Genomic DNA, 5,130 nt, shown 5'->3' with positions numbered 1-5,130 from the left:
GGAAATATCGATAAAACCCAGGACAAAAGAAAGGATAAGATATGGTCATCGCAACCAATATCAGGGTTCGGGAGTCGATTACGCAAGGGGAAGGTATTAGCACCCCTCACGTCCGTTGTACTCAACGGGAACCATTAGGTCAGTTGTGTGCGTTAATGTTAGTTTGAAATGTTAGGCTTTTCGAATTATTAGGTGGGAAAGAATGAATATAAGAGAGAAGAAATGTTTTTGGATTTTTGACGAAGGACTAAACCTAAGTTTTTTATTAATGGGCCTGACAAGATTTACAAATCCTGCTCCTACGTATCTCAAAAGAGAAATCAAGGCTTACGTAGTTCTGGGTAGAAAAATGTTTGTTTGTTGGTCGATTTTAGCGAAAGCTATATTGTATTAATCGACGAAAACACCGTTTTACCCAAAACAGATGAGGAGTGGACGCATACCACACATCAAACGGATTTATAAATCTACATTCGGAAAAGCGTCATTTAGCTCTACTCAACAATCGTGGCCGAAACATTGTTTTGTATCACTTAAGATAATATATCTTTCATTTATGAAAAAGGTTTTTGATTAATCGCACGGCGGCGAGAAAGAGTTTGATTGGTTGGATGTATTTTGAGTGATGGCGAGAACTTGGATGAGCGAGATATACATCTCGAATCCTAGCCTCAGGAGTGCACGGTATACACCATGTTCCATTTCCATCTTTATTGAAAGAAGTTAAGATAGGAATTAAGTATTTTGGATTTTGATTGAGAAAAGGTTTGAAGAAACCGCATTGACAATTTTAGACGATGGCGAGAGTTAAGATTGGCGAGGCATACGTCTCGAATCTTAACCTCAGGAGTGCATGGTATACACCATGTTCCATTTCCACCTTTATTGAAAAAGTATTAAATAAAATTTAGGTATCTTAGATTTGATTGAGAAAGGGTTTGACGAAACCACATTGACAATTTTAGACGATGGCGAGAGTTAAGATTGGCGAGGCATACGTCTCGAATCTTAACCTCAGGAGTGCATGGTATACACCATGTTCCATTTCCACCTTTATTGAAAAAGTATTAAATAGGAATTAGGTATTTTGAAGTCTGAAAGACGAGTACTTGTGACCTACAAGCTCTTACAGCTTGGGTCTAATACTCGGGACTACGTCTGGACATTCCATCCAGGCAGTCTGTTTCTTTCCAATGCTGCTAAGAAAATGATTTGAATATTTATGAATGTTTTGGAGGGAAGACGAATATTTATGGCTTGCAAGCTCTTACAGCTTGAGCCTAATATTCGGGATTACGACTGGATATTCCCTCCAGGTAATCTTTTTCTTCCAACTTTATTAAGAAGATGGTTGGAGATATTTACAGGTGTTTTGGAGAGAAGACGAATATTTATGGCTTGCAAGCTCTTACAGCTTGAGCCTAATATTCGGGATTACGACTGGACATTCCATCCAGGTAATCTTTTTCTTCCAACTTTATTAAGAAGATGATTTGAATATTAGAGGGTTAAAGAGAAGACGAATATTTATGGCTTGCAAGCTCTTACAGCTTGAGCCTAATATTCGGGATTATGACTGGACATTCCATCCAGGTAATCTTTTTCTTCCAACTTTTATTTAGAAAATGATTTTGAATATTGGAGTGTTAAAGAGAAGACGAATATTTATGGCTTGCAAGCTCTTACAGCTTGAGCCTAATATTCGGGATTACGACTGGACATTCCATCCAGGTAACCTTTTTCTTCCAACTTTTATTTAGAAAATGATTCTGAATATTAAGTTAAAACAATTAAAGTACCGAGGTTTGAAATTATTGAAAGTTAAGTTGATGTTGCTTAAGAGCTCATTGTAAGAAGGCCCAAGAGTAAGCCATATGAGGTTGATGGTGATGCTTAAAAGCAATCGACTTACAAGGGTATGGAAATGGGCTCGACATTGAATCGAGAAATATGATTTTAATAGTTTTAAAATGGTTTTTGAATGAATGATGAAATTAATAAAAAAAACAGATTTGTGCTATTGAATAATAATGAAACCATGAGTATAATAAAACATAAACATAAAAAATGTTAAAAGAAATAAAATGCTAAATTGAAAAAAATGCTACATATGAGTATTGAACCCTCTCCACTTAAGATCACAAAAATAACCTCTCTCCACTAGACCATTCATGATTATTTATAATTTTAATAACAATTTAGATATTAAACCAGAATAGATTGAAATTAAAATTAAAAAATAAAAATCAAAACAAAAATAGTCTGTTGGGTTTGGTTTATAGAAACCCGTTCTAGCCTGGCCCACGTGGGGAGGCGAACAGAAGGGTGGAAGGCTAGCTGTCAAGTCATTCATGGGAAAAACAAACAAAGTTTGGGAAGACCAAAGGGTATCGGGTAAATCAAAACGTTATTAGTGTTGTTTCCCAAACTAAAGGTGCCATTAAAACTACTGCTACAGTCAAAACCAATAAAGGCATAGAAGCAACAAAAATAAAAATACCAACACTTTCCTCAGTAAGGAAAAACTAAGCACGAAACCAGGAAGAAATCATCCATCTAATGACGATGAAGAAAAGCAAATCTCAAATCGGAAACAAGAGCACCTAGTCTTCATCTATGGTCAGGAGTGAAGCGCGTCCGGTTGAGATCAAATCAAAAATAAAAAACGTGAATTGGAAATCGAAACTCACCGGTCACAACAAAGCCGCTAGCGATTGGAAAGGATGGTGTTACGTGAATCTTTCTTCCTTCGCCTCTCTCAATCGGTTTCTCTTTGATTTTCGGGTTAGGGTTCTTGGTAGAGTTTTTTTTTGTCCGCCTCCTTTTTTTCGTCTTTTTTTCCTCTCCTCTCTCTGAATCGCTTTCTCCCTTTTATCCTCACAGATTAGGGTTTTTTAGGATGGCATATGGAGCTCAAAAGAGTATCCTGCAAAACCCCCTCTGGATGGTCAGGTTTTGGTCGCCTCAATCGACGCTTGGGTTGGAACAGGTAAACTGGGTTTTGCTTTCTTCTATGTTTTTGTCCTTATGCCAATTTTGGGAATTTTCTTGAAATTTAACTGCCTTGTTGATTGCTTTTACTGCAGTGAATTCGGAGAACTTTGGTTTTCACATGATTATCTTGCAGTAACCTTGTTGTAGTTGGCAATAGGTCCAAATCTCTCTACTTTGGGCTTTACATAATCAGTTCCCATACACTGCATATCTGAGCTATTTTTGTGTGTATTATGCACAGGTTTAATTTGGAAGTTTGGGGCAGTTTGGATTGTTAGCCGTGCTTGAATGGTTGTATTCTGTTTCTTATGATGGACGTGACAAATTCCCATTGGTGCTTTGGCTTATGTTACCGTAGAACTTGCAGCATTTGGTGGTACTGTTCCGTCTTACAATATCAATCCATTGTTGATTAGTTCCTCATGTCTTGTTGGCTTAAGTTTTTTTTGTTTTGAGCTCTGCGAGGCATATATTATTATGACTGTTGAGTTGGTATTGACGACATCGCTACCTTTGAGCTAACTCATTGCTTCTTATAGCCCTTGATTTGGGTTGATCCGAAAACTGCATAGGCTAGGTTTGTTGGCTTCAATGCAGGTTTTGCTTTATTCTTAAAAAAAGAAATCTGGTTGTAACTCACTCTTGCCTTAATGCAGGACGGTCTTCTAGCAGTGTGGTTCTGTTAACTGATATGTCTTGGTTGATTCCTGCAGGTTGTATGTTGGTTTGGCAATGTTTGCTGGTGTGCATGTAGGATTTGCAGCAAGTCCGTGATGACCAAAACTGAGATGTCGAGAGTCCTGATTTTGCCAGGTTGTTTTCTACAGCATATGATGGTCTCAATGAGGTTTTATACTTATTAACTATGTTTTGCCTGGGATCATACATTGCAAACGTGTTCGTAGAGCCTCCCAAATGTCTCTGCTGCTCAAGAAAAGTCACAACTAGTTGCACCAGCTGTTCTGGTTGTAGGGATCCCACAGGGGTTGGAGGATCAAAATCTCATTTCCTGATGTGATGACATGTTGTTACTGCCAAATGGTATACCAGAATTTCTGCTGGAATGTTGAGTCGAATTTATTCATATTGGGTGACGCTCCTTAGCAGTAGGTTCAACAACACCGCTAAATAGATGTGAAGACAAAGCTCTGTTTGAAGTTATGCGGATTGTTAGGAAGCCGGTTTGGCCCTGATATCCGTGGCTGGATTGACAAAGAAAACATTCCAGGATTGCTGTCATGGATACAAGTACATGGTCAATGAAGATTGCGTGTCATAGGGTTTTTACAAACTCCAGTCGGTCTGATGCGAATGGTCAAATAGAGTTCGGATAAAAGCTTGGAGTTTTCTTGAAATCTGTCATTTTAAGTTCAAAAGACAGCTGAGGATTTTGCTTCACTTCTTGTAATGAATTTACCTTAACAATTGTATGATATGGCTCGACTGAGTAACTGTATTAAAGGTTAATATGTAAACAGCCTGATATAACAGGATTCTAACTTTGAAATGTGAACTTTTCTTCTTTGAACTCTTAATCTGTTTCTAATTACTTTTGAGACAACTTTAACCATTGGCCTGCCACAAACGACATTCTATGTTCTTGCAGACCAAATATTTCCTATCATAACCAAACTCTAAGTTCAGACCTAAAATGGCCCTCAAAAATGCCTGCGTCGCACGGTCATGAAGGCCATTATGATTGACCAAAGAAATGCTACTAAGTGACCAAAGCTTGCATTGTAATAATCATGTAATCATGGAAAACTCAATGGCCAATAATGAAAAGTCAGCCATATGATTAGGATTAGTGTTGGGATTCAAATAAACAACCAAGCCAACCTTTTTTATTTATTTATTTAAAATTAACATAAAATTTGAAATTATCTTGAAAAAAAGTTAATGATTATGAGCAAGTGAATGCTTAAATCCATCAGTGCAAATGAGAATAAACCATGAATGATGAAGGTTTTAAGGTTGTGAAGTTGTTCAAATAAATTTAGACATGATTGGGGGTTGTGAAGCTTGGATCCAGTGAGGTACTTAAGCTTTGAGTTTATGCATCATATCCGAAAGTTTTGAATTGCCCGGACAAAATTGGGGTATGACAGCTGCCCCTATTTAAGTATCTTCAACTAG

At 37.4% G+C, this 5,130-nt stretch overlaps 1 long non-coding RNA gene across 1 annotated transcript; it reads left to right on the top strand.

Annotated features, from left to right (window-relative positions):
- The first annotated feature begins 3,379 nt into the window (after window positions 1–3,379).
- LOC127092078 (uncharacterized) lies at window positions 3,380–4,501 on the top strand. Its single transcript, XR_007792102.1, has 2 exons — window positions 3,380–3,571; window positions 3,708–4,501. It is a non-coding gene; the product is annotated as an uncharacterized LOC127092078 (long non-coding RNA).
- Window positions 4,502–5,130: the final 629 nt, after the last annotated feature.

This window comes from Lathyrus oleraceus, chromosome 6, assembly GCF_024323335.1.
Source record: "Lathyrus oleraceus cultivar Zhongwan6 chromosome 6, CAAS_Psat_ZW6_1.0, whole genome shotgun sequence".
Taxonomy (NCBI): Eukaryota; Viridiplantae; Streptophyta; class Magnoliopsida; order Fabales; family Fabaceae; genus Lathyrus; species Lathyrus oleraceus.
The sequence above is the reverse complement of the archived record's forward strand: the minus strand, read 5'-3'. Positions and strand labels throughout refer to the sequence as shown.